Here is a 12,500-nt window from a genome sequence, read left to right on the forward strand (position 1 = left end):
CCCTTTTGGACCACTTCTATGGACCCAGTCCATGGAACCCTATTTTTGGGGGGCTAAAAAGTATCCCAAAGCATGTTAATGAGCTTTTTAACCTTAGAATATGTTATGCCTTTCCAGTCAATATTCAAAGAGCTTTGTGTAGGTAATCACGTGATTCCGAATGCAATGTGGAATGAATAACCACTTGTAAATTTTTTTCAAGGACGACCAAGATAGCACGAGCCTGTAGAGCGAGTGCAATTTGTAGTCTTTGCAGGGGCAGATCTAGGGGGGTCAGGGTGCAGGGGATGCAGTAAGGATATCTTTCCTAGTTTTCCTGATTTTACAGCACTTTCCAAAAGATACATATGAATTGGTAATTCCATGCACTAACAAAATCCTAAGTTGCCTAGAGGCAAACCCGTGGAGTGATGTAGAAAAGGATAGCCTAAGTTTCTCAAAAATACACTAAAGGCCTTGGCACTCCTCATAAATTATCATGAGGTTTATCAGTGGGTCAGATCGGAGTTACAGTAATGCTTTTTGATGCAATCCAAGTTCATTTTTCGCAACTTGGTTGTTTGGGCCACAGATCAATGGCCCACACTTGTAATACAGTCTTAGAATTACTATCGACTTAACAGTCATTCCCCGAACTAATAGAGAGGAGTTCAGTGCAATACTCGCATCAGATTACTGGGAAATGGATATTGTGTGATATGCCTTTTGCCAACAAAGACCGTGTTGTGTCAGGTTTGTGGCAAGTTGTTTTAAAGGAGATTTCCTATAAATACATGTATAATTATGCTCAATTGCTGTTAATTGTTTGCTGCTTTTGATGTGTATAATTTTGCAGATATCAATATTACACAAATTATTATTTTGTCGATTCCTGTATACCATACTGTAAAATTGTTACCTGAAGGCTTCATTGCAATAATAAACTGTATTGTTGCATTCAAAACTTAAAAGTTCTCGATGTTGTAAAATCCAATTGTTTTGTTGTACTGAGCAGGGCAGTATCAAGGCAGAAAATAAATTTCACGCTGTTTACATTTTTAATTTGTCACTGAAGTTGGTAGTCTTTTAGGGCAAACTACGCTACCCAGCCGATAAGTCATCATAACATAAACATTAAAATGATAGTGATTACTAGTGTCACAATAAGTACAATGTACATGTAGTGCTACTTTCAAATTGATAGTGTTTTCACTATGTCAACAACGAATTTCAGGTTAGATGGATACTAGGAACAACTGTCTTCACGTGTACGCTGTATTTGCCACCAAAGTGGCCTCATCTCAAGAAAGTTTCTTATCATTGTTGTATGTTGAGCTGATTGAAATCTAAGTCAATGCACCTCAAACATTGAGTTCTATCACATTCACCATCATCATTCAAAGGGTGAAAAGAGACACCCAAAATTTGCAGTTGTTCTGTGAGGTGACCTGGTAGTCGTCATCTAACAGGGGTTGAAGCCGGTCACCAGTGGTATATCGCCGTCTGTTTGTCAGAAATTTGTCTCTCACCGCCACCTACTCTGCCTTGATTTTCACTCAAACCCTTGTAAGAGATAAGAGTGACTGCTGCTTACATTGATTAGCCCAGTCATCTACTGCAAACGTTATTGAAACCCCTACCTAATGGAAAAGGTGCATCTGGATCAAGTCCGTACAACGGAATTTCATTTGGATTAATAATACTCTCAATGAGAGAGTATCCAGAGTACATGTACATGTTTTTCAAAATACCAGAAGTGAACATTTGTAGTGGGGAGAACTGATGTTCCCCAGAAACAAGGTGATTGTTCCACTGACCAGTAAAGTGCTGCAATGCCCCATTTATCCTTGGCATGTAAACACAGTGCAACGCAAACAAGTGCTCTTTGTTTAATGGGTCACAAAGACCAATGTCTTCCCTTCCATTAAGGATGGCAAAACAACAACGAACACTAGCGTGAATATCTCAGTGCAAACTCACTCGACTCGGCAGTTGTGGACAGAACTTCCAGTCATGATACTTCCGCAGTCCAGTCCTCGATTTTCTAACAAGTACTGTGCCACTCCAACATTTTCCAATCCAAGATCACTTACAACTTACTCTCGAGGGTAAGCCAAATTTTCGCACTCCTTTGATGAACAGTTCCAACACTGTGTCCTCTCGAATATTATCTGTTAACTAATGTGGTATATACAATGACCCTTGAATACCCATCGACACAGCAATGCACAACAAACCTCTCACTGGTTAGCTTGTGATTTCCATGTACACTGTATGTGCTATGGTGTTTGATGTTGGTACTGAGTACTTCCTACGGTAAACTGCTCTGAGGGCTCCAAGCAATCTTTGTTGTCCAATCTTTACAGCATCTTCAAGCTGATGAAGCAAAAATCTTACTGTATACTGCCCCAGCAGGCTCCTCCCCTAGGACCAAACCCTTGTCCATAGAAAATGGCACCAAGTCCACATACTGTATCAACAGAAGGGCTACAGCATCTGTCACAACTTACTTTAATAACCACTTAAAATGAATCATAATTATCACCTGTTTGGTGGATCTGTACAAGGTATTTTGATGAGCCCCATTTAATACCTACCCATACATGAAATCATGGAAAGGTGCAACTACCTGTGTGTACACTTCAATTACATACCAGATGCCTGAGAGGGGTACCTCTTTTGGGGTCTGAGCCTCTAACTTTTGTTAATCAATGGAGAGCTCCCCCTGGTAAATTTATACGATACAGGAATTTGGGGGTCCATAAAGTATGCTGACCATGGGTATGACATGAAGAGGTTTTCTAATAACATCAGCCAACACTGGATCCGCAATATAACTGAAACTCCTATAAACAAGGAAGCTATTGTAGTTTATAGGTACAAGCTCCGTAGAGTGTTACACACCTGACAATGCTGTCCCATTCTCGGTGTCATCATTCAAGTTAAATTCCCATCTTCTTCAACGGAAAGTACTTTTTACTGAATTTTACCTAGCAAATTGGCAATTTTTACTCAGGAGAAGTGCAGTTTGTGTAAGAATTCAATCTCCTCTCTTTTGACAACGATGACTGGTCTTTCACCTCCTGTAAGTTTGGTTGTAGGTCAAGGATGAATTTGACGCCCTTGTTTCAAGGGAGCTAATAAAGGTGTTTCCTCATTCTGTTTTGTTGTTACACGAAAAACGAAGCATACTTTTGTCAGAACAGCTTCTATTATTACATGTATCTTGAAATCCTGAAGGACAGAGTCGTCACTATGCACCACACTGCGTAGTAGCAACTGTAAAGTTAAAATTGCATCTTCCAGGTGCAAATTAGCTTCCTCGAAGTACATTGTAATCAACAGCCATCTCTTGTGTGCTCATATTCTGGATACCAATTAACAGCATACGAAGAGACTACGAAGTTGTAGAGGCCTCTATCGTGGGCATCTCTTAAGTTTCATCTGCCATTTTGTCTTGAATTTGGCAGTCACATGAATCATGGGTAATGCGGTCATGTGCATACTTACATGTACATGTAATTAGAATGGAAATTAAAAAAATCATAGTTCGATGGGAAAAAAAGGGTACAAATACGTGTATAAAAATATCCATATAGAATGCATATATAATAAAGAGAACAAAAAAAATATTGTGCTTTTATTACTTACTGTACATTCAAATTAATGGCATGGGGCGTAAAATAATTATATCAAAGCAAAATTTAAAAAAAGAACATGTATGTAAAGGAAATAAAATTACAGCACAGAAATGGAATAGATGCATGACACAATAAAGCCATTTGAATATTGACTGGAAAGGAGTACCATATCAGAAAAGACAATTTCGGCTAATTTGCTTCACTTATCTTGGACACCATTAACCCACTCACACCTCAAACGCCCTAGGATGTCCCACATTGACCAGTAAAATCGTCTGGCGTTAGATATGAACTTGAAACAAAATGTTAGGTGCTCCAGGGAAGGATAGAATGGGGCCATTTGGATTTCTCTTAACCCATGAATGGGGCCATTTGGATTTCTCTTAACCCATGAATGGGATCAAAGAAACTCACCCACATCATTTTCCATTGTGAGAATCAATTTAATTTAGGCAATATGACTATTTTATCATCAATCATTCTGATGTAGACCATAAATTATCATTGTAAAATAGATTATTACATCTTATTATATAGACAGCAGTTTTTTACTGGAAAATGCACCACTCAAAAAATTCATAAGAAACTACATCTGGGACCTGAGTGGCGTATTTTCCACATCCATTGATGACGTCACTTCCCGCCTTTGCATGGTTGTTTGTGCAAACTGTCAGTGAAAAATGGTGAACGATAGATTCGTAACGTTCTCTGTAGCTGACGTAAAACCCTTCTCTGAGAAACAAGAAAATGCTGACTTGCAGAATAAAATTTCAAACAACTTAAAGACGTTCGCGCCAAAATCTTCCTACGGTGAGATTTTCTTCATTTCTTGCCTAGAGTTAGGGCATAAAGTACTTACTCCAAAAATGAAAAAAAAAAATGGGGGTCACCGACTTTGTTTCGGAGAAAATAGCAGTGGAAAAATGCCTTAATTTCGAGAAATCGGTCATAATAGCGAGATGTAGCCTCATCTGCTCATCCATCGAAAATCATAAAAATAAACTGTTGGAGTGAAAGTTTCCGTGCATAGGTTTTTAGGAGTGAGATTTTTAGATAATTGTATGCCGCTAGGGATGTGGTAAACAGTAGAGTTCATCCTCGACGAGCGTTTTCGTAAGCTCTATCCGTTGCAACCACTACCGGAATTCGATGGCACGAGGAAAGAAAATTTTAAAAAAAGAGAACTTCTTACGGTGAGAATTTTTTCATTTCATCACATTTTGTAGATAGTAAGTAAAGTAAGTGATTGATGATTAAAAAAATAGGGGTCACCGATGATCTGAACGAGTAAAATCGATGTGATTTTGCAAAGCTCTTGGAAAATTTCGTTTGTCACGCTTTTGCGTGACCTGTCGGTGAAGGACTGGAACCCAAGAGACGATCGATCGTTGAAGAGATGAAAGGTTTTTACCGAAAAAGAAACCTTTCTCGAGCATAGCAACGAAGTTTTAAGCAGGGGTCATTTTCATTTGGTTGGTGTTTTGTATAATATCTCTTCATTGCCGTCATGCTCATCCTCTGGAGTGTGTTTTTTGCGAAATTTAATCGCTGATTGTTTCCACGCAGGTCCGCACTATTCAAGCGGACGAGGACGAAAATACTGCTCAATTTTCACGAAAGTAAAGGAAAAGAACTTAAAAAACGTGCATTCACTTTGAACTTAAGTTTGTAGGGTAATAAAACATTAAAAAGAAACAGCTCCAATAAATTTACGCAACGGTTCGTCCTCGAGTTTTCCAAACTTTCAGCCACTAGTACTAGTCTACTCGATCGGCTACCTTTTCCAGAGCTCTTCCATCCTCCCGCTCGCTTCACTTGAAGTTTCACGATAATTCGGAAATAAATGTGCCATTCTTTTGCTGGCCTGGAATTTTTTCCTCGGCGTTTTTGTCGCCATGTTATTTTAACTGATGCATGAAAAAATAATATGTACGAAAGTCAAGTAGACTCGGCTAGTGTACGACTGATAAAACCTCACAAATATCAGTCGTGCAGTAGTCTACTTGACTTTCGTAAATATTTTAAATCAATTTTGACTGATCACGATCTTCTCTGATCCAACGCTGTGCAAGACTTATCGTCCACGGTTTTTGCAAAGGTCTTAAAACCTCAACTTCACTAATGCTCGAAGTAATGCATGACATACTACAGTCGCGTTACCTGCGCAGTAACGTTGCGCACAAACAATTAGCGCGAACGTCCTTAAAACTACATGTATTCAACGAATTCCTTGCAAGTGAAGAAGAAATGCAAAAATTGAAGAAAATCCTGCCACTGAGCTGAAAAAATCACCGTTTCTATGGTTACAAAATATAAATGGCTCCTTTCAATGCTTTTTGTGAAACGATTTAGTATTTCATTCTGGAGGTTGGTGTTTATATAATAAATAGAATATTACATGGCCGCTTGGAGATACAAAATTTCTCTTCTCATGATGAAAAATATTTCACTCGTCTGCTGAGCTCACTCGTGAAATACTTTTCTCTGCACGGCCATGTAATATCCTCTACAGTATGTATTCCACAAAAATATCTTTGTGGTGAAAATTCAAATGAAATTCAAATTCAGTCTGATCATACAAGTAGTTCAATGAAATTTATTGTTGTTCCATGAGTGAATGTGAATGAATGTGTTATAAATGCTGTCCATTAGTAAAATTCAACATGATAAGACTTTGAACGAATAAGTCTTGGTTCAGCAAGGAATTCACTGGTGGCACAAAATTGTGATTTAAAACAATAATGAAGAGATTTGATGATGGTTTTTAAAGAAACATGTGAGAGAGGTTTAGGTAATACTGATGAACTCACTTACATGTAGCTAAATTCTCAGCTGTAGAAAGTACATGTAACCTTCAATTGGTGGCAATGCTGCCTTCTTCTCAATCCTTTTCTTTTAACTGCCAAAAATAACCCTGAAAAACAAACACGTCTAACTCATGACAAGAAAATCATTTATTTAAAGTGTCTACCTTGAGTGGGTTGCAGGTCTCCTATGTTTAATTTGTACTGTCTCTTCAGCTTTGAAACCAGCCCAACCATGTCACTACAGTACATCTTTATCCGAATAATGGAGTATTTTGTTGCAATATTAACAACATGGGTGACAAATTACTCCTCAATTTTGGTGCAAAATTTCAGCATTCATTTATTATTACAATGTTGCCATGGCAACTTTTCTAACAGTGCCAAAATGGCGTCCACGTTTGAAAAAACCCGCCTCTTATGAACATAATTTGTAACCCCTGATATAAGGGAATAATTTCATTTGCGTTTTGTCCAAAATCAAAGCACATCCCGGCCTTTACTCGTCAGCATTTGATTACCCATACTAATTTTCTCAATTTGGGAGAACAGTTGGTTGAAACAATGGTGAAGGTAGCCTGATTCTCAGACAGTCCAGGTTGCTCGTGTCACGCACTCTACTCCCTTCCCCGTCTGATTTACTTGGTAGGAAAGCTTGTTCCTGACGTCATGTCTAATTTCCACCAATGACAAGGAATGGTACACTTTCACAAACCTGAGGAATTTAAGGAATGTGCCTCAGTGAAAAAAACATGTCGGAAGATGCCAGAGATCTTGATGTAGATGTTGACTGTGCTTTGGAGAAAATTTGCTGCGTATTTGGGGTCTCTAAGCTTTTCCCTCAACATTAAAAGGTGATAAAGGCTTTTATCTCCAGGAATGATTTCTTGGTAAACTTGCCAGTCGCTCATATTCCAGATTGCTTTGGAGGTTCATGCTGAACTTTCCAAATTCAACAACACTTTTGCTGCGAAGCCAGTAATTATTATTTCGCCATTTAATGAGAAAAATTTACTACGGGCGTTAGGAATCAAAAACTGGCTCTGTTGGTGAGGACAATCTTGCAATCAAGAATGAACATAACATAACAATGAAAGAACTATTACCTTCTGCCCGGCTCAGTAAATGTGAGTATTTAGACTTCTTACTTGACTCTTCACAAAGACTCACGTTGCCTCCAGACTAAAAAAACTGTTGAAGTTTTGGTTTTCAAACAGATCAAGAACTAAAAGATTACCTGTACTTGTTGCAATGAGTACATGTACATGTGACATTTATGTCAAGAACACATTTATATACCCTTGTTATTTTTGTATTTCTATTAAGCTTCTTATTATTGTTGTCAGGTATGTATCATTACTATTATTCTTGTTGCATTCACTTTTTGAAAGAAATCAATACGTTTAAAGTTTCATACTCTAAGACCGATGCCACTTAATCCTTTAAAGCTAAGGAAAATCAAATTGACAAAGGAAAGGAACTTTAACTGTCTAGTTGTTCTAGCCCTGGAGCACTCTCTGGGGAGACTGTAAACTGAAACTAACAATTAGCACAAATCAAGTCAAATGTTGGTTTTTGAGGAGAAGGGAAACCAGATATTACCTGGAGAAAACCTCTCAGTGCAGAGTAGAGAACCAACAAACTCAACCCACATAATTATGACGCCAGATCTGGGAATCAAACCCGGGCTACATTGGTGAGAAGCGAGTGTTTTCACCACTGGGCCATCCCTGCACCCCTACAGAATTACAGTACTGTTTCAATAGGTGATGCCATGCAAAGAGAAAAAGCAAGGTTGCTGCCTAACGGTCGCCCGCTCACCTGGGGCGCCTTATTTGCGAGCATGGGCGACCAAATTTCTGAACAAGTAGCCCGAACGGGCGCCTTACTTGATTAATCCTCACTCACATGTAAATATGATCCCAGCTGGAATTAATTAATTCTGGGCTCTTGAAAAAATGACTCGGGCTACTAACTTTTAATGTTGGAAGCCCGATGGGCTCCCGGACAATTTTCTTAGGCAGCAGCCTTGAAAAGCCTTTGAAAGTAAATTCAAGAAGATCAATGTGAAGAAGGCTCAAGGGGCAGACAATTTTAGAGAGACAAAGTTGGTTGCTGAAGACTTTAGTCCTTGTATTAAAATAAAGTAAAGTAAAGTAACCATATTTAACGTCGATAACTCGTAACAGTAATTCAACTGACAAACCTGAGGTCAACGGTGCGCTCATTTTACTCCCCCCTCTCCATCAGTGCTCCGTTTTACGGGTATTTAAAGCTACTTAGCTATCCGGAAAGGAAAGAAGTCGAAACAAGGATGCGAGATCCGGGAATCTAACTCAGGACCTCTTGCACCAAGGACGTGCACTAACCGACAGTGCCATCCTTGCTCCTGTATTGCTAATTTGAGTAGGCAATTTTATGAGGCAGGTCTCTATCGCTCTCAATGGAAGATTGGAAAAGTTAAAGTTAATTGCTCAAATTACAGGCCACTAATTAGCTCTTCTTCTATTCCCAGCAAAATAATGCAGTCAGTTACATGTATATGCGATAATAGAGATTCTCACTTGGAAAAAGTACATCAATCAGTGGGGTTATAAGAAGGATTATCTACTGAGTCTCTTTTGTTGTTATATTTGACTGAAACTTGGAAGTTAAACATTGACGATGGGAAAGTCATAGGGGTTATTCAGTAGATCATGAAGTTTTGAGTTATGAACTTCAAGCCTGCGGTTTTTATGGGAATTTATTGCTGTTGCTAAATAGTTACCTTCAAGTGAAAAAGGTCAACAATTTGTTGAAGTTTACAAATGCCGCAAAATCTAAATTCAGTTTCGTGTCCTATCACTTATGTCCAGGTTTGACCCTAATTAGATGCACACCCAATTTTGACATCTAACAAGAAGTGTCCCTTCAAGTCCTATGGAGTCCCACCGGGATCTCTTTTAGGGCCATGACTGTTTTCGATTGATTTCACTGATAACGTTTCTACAGGTGAACTCTAGCTTTGGGCAGATGACCCCACCCCTTTTGTGATTGGTGATACAACTGACAATGTTATTCAAATACTGAATGTCATTCTCGCTGATATTTGTCTATGATGTGAATTAAATAGACTCACTATACACACAAAGAAATGTGAGGCTATGATCATCTCTGGAAAGGAATTTTTTGGTCCTTTACAACAAGTATGCTGTGGAAATCTAGTCATTAATCTTTCTAAACTAGTGAAATCGCTGGGATTACTAATAGCCAATAAACTTTCTTGGGACCATCATATTCAAAAATTATCCAAATCATTCTCATCTCAACTAGCTATGTTGAGAAAGATAAAATTCTTGCCAACAAAACGATTAATTGGAAACCATCTATTACAAAAGGTTTCTGCCCAGTATCACACAGTGTCTGTCAGCTTAAGAGAACTGCTCTCTTACTCTATTTGATGACATTGAGAAATTTCATATCAAGGCAGCATGAATTATCCATTATATTCCTAACAACAAATATATGGATCATCAAATTCTCAGCCAAGTAAAATGGCAAAATATAGCATTTATGCATAAACAGCCCTTGGGTGTGGAAATGTTCAAAGTAATGAAGAGCAATTCCACTCACAGACTCTTGCAAAATTTTGAAAAGTAAATTCTCGTAAAAGGAAATTGGTATTTAGAATAATTGAAATACAATGTAATTGAAAGGCAACCCCTGCTATTTAGAGGACCCATTCTTTGGAATAGTCTCTTTTCTAGTATTAAGCTCACTAATGGCGAAATAACAATAACTACTGGCTTCGCAACTAATGATTGCGCTATTGAATTTGGAGAGTTCAGTATGAACTACTAGAGCAATCTGGAATATCAGCGACTTTCCAAACCCCGTTGACAAGTTTAGCAAGACATCTTTCCTGGATGTAAAGGCCTTTATCGCCTTTTCCTGTTCAGGGAAAGACCCCGAATACGCGGAAAGTTTCGTCAACATCTACATCAAGATCTCTGGCATCTCCCGACATGTTGTTTTCACCTGAAGAACATTCTTTAAATTCCTCAGGTTTGTGAAAGTGTAACATTCCCTGTTATTGGTGGAAATTAGACAATGTATATGACATCAGGAACAAGCTTTCCTGCCAAGTAAATCAGACGGGGAAGGGAGCAGAGTGCGTGACACAAGCAACCTGGACAGTCTGAGAATCAAGATATGGTGAAGGCAGCCTGTCTCGAACAAAACCATATTCGCACATTGATTCATTACAAAAGAAGATGGACGATAGAGATGAGATTTGTTACTTTGACATAATAACCTTGCACAAAATGTAATGGACGTTTTACCCTATCGAGAACGATCCTTAATCTGCGCACAGAAAGCTCTTGAAAGCCTTTAAAACGAAAATGAAAATGAAAGGGAAATAGATATTTTCGAACACTCTACCGTCAGCCCTATCATGAGTCACGCCATAGTAAATTACTGTGAAATGTTAGAGAAAATTACACTTCACAGTGCTGGAAATAATTTTTCTTTATTCACAGGACATATGTCCTTTCAAATCTTCATTTTGGTCCAACATTTGACAAATTGGACCGGACATATTTATTTACTGACAACACCTTGAAGAAGATAACTCAAGATGCGCTGGTGAGATGTTCGGTCATCGTGTTCGATCATAATGTGAATTTGGCCGGACATTTTCAAAATTTGATCGGACAATGTCCGATGACCGACTGTTATTTCCAGCACTGCTTCAAGTAAACAAGGCCATGGTGAAACGTGTCAGCTCGATTAGTGACGATAAAATGATCTCCAAACATCTAAAAGCGTACCCTAGTTCTTCCCACAAAGCACGTTCTGGCTGAAGCAAATTAAACAGTATAGACAAGTTCACACTCTTGAGTGCATCATGGGTAATGTCAGGTTCTCCCTAGTTTTCAGCGCAACAGGTAAGGGACCTTTTCAAACCCGTAAAGCAATTGGTTAATGTTGGACGTTCTGCTAAGGATAAGCGACTTTGCAGGCGGCAATACGTGCTCTTACAAGCGGTAAATTTTACCGGTTACCGCCTGATAAGGAGAACCCTGTAAATTATCATGCAGGACAAGATGGAGAGAAATTCAAAGGTTTGTAAGGAAGTTTAAAATGATGAAAAGTACATGTATTCATGACATGCAATTTTGGGGATTTTATTTTCCAAAACAGAAGATATGCACTCGAAGGTGCGGCAGAATAAATTTGGAGAAATTACTTTATTAAAAAGAGTTTCTACCATACATTTCCTGTAATTCTAAAGGCACAAAGTTAAAGAGAATGTATGGAGACAAAAAAAGCAATATTTAGGAATTCCAAAGAACGCATACCAAGCCTAGTTCATTTCAGTTGTGAACATAAACATATTTGTCTGGTTTATGATGGCAAAAGTCTATGAAGTAGAGTCATGTACAGTACATTTTGCTTTAAATGTCCATTGAAACCTTTGAATTTCCCACCATGTTTCCGTGATTTCGCATGATGCAATCAAGAACGTGAACTGCTCTATTGAAGAGAGTCATTCTCTTGAGTGGATCGGTCTTATCCTCTGAAATTTCACTTATAAATTTCTTCCCTAGCTGAGGCAATAAATTCCGCCTTTTTCTGCATTCAGCTGCTATTGCAATCATACATGGATGTACATTAATAATGAGGAAATATGTAAGCTTAACTCCAACATACATGTACCAAAGCAAACTTGCGGCTAGTTCTTCGTGTCAAGCCAACTTCTCATTTGCATTTAGGGCGCGTTCGATTGACCGTATTCCGGAATAGGAATACATGGAATAGAAGTTAGAAATCCTTCGCTTTTACGGAGATTCACGTTAAAATTGTCAAACACCTGCTAAAATGCTATTTTAAACATATTTTTGTTGTCCTTGTTTCTGCAAAACGCCACACATAGTGTTTTAAATCATTTCAAGTTATATAATTGTTTATTGTTACACATCAAACTCTGAAGAATACATGAGAACAGCCAAAGCCGGAGGCTTAAATGGCATATGGTCAGCAAAGATAATTTGAAAAATTTGCATGAATAGAAGAAGGCTTTAGCTAAAATACT

At 38.3% G+C, this 12,500-nt stretch overlaps 1 protein-coding gene across 3 annotated transcripts in view; it reads right to left on the reverse strand.

The window, feature by feature from the left end:
* Positions 1 to 12,500, reverse strand: part of LOC138051653 (uncharacterized) — a 55,624-nt gene that overhangs the window by 39,000 nt on the left and 4,124 nt on the right. For 2 of the 3 annotated variants that reach the window (XM_068897901.1, XM_068897902.1), the window contains exon 2: positions 6,435 to 6,534. The gene's annotated coding sequence lies outside the window, so the exon portion shown is untranslated. Of the gene's footprint in view, positions 1 to 6,434; positions 6,535 to 7,066; positions 7,140 to 12,500 lie in introns of all 3 variants that reach the window. The other variant, XM_068897903.1, reaches the window with a different exon arrangement.

Source organism: Montipora capricornis, chromosome 6 (genome assembly GCF_036669925.1).
Source record: "Montipora capricornis isolate CH-2021 chromosome 6, ASM3666992v2, whole genome shotgun sequence".
NCBI classification, from domain to species: Eukaryota; Metazoa; Cnidaria; class Anthozoa; order Scleractinia; family Acroporidae; genus Montipora; species Montipora capricornis.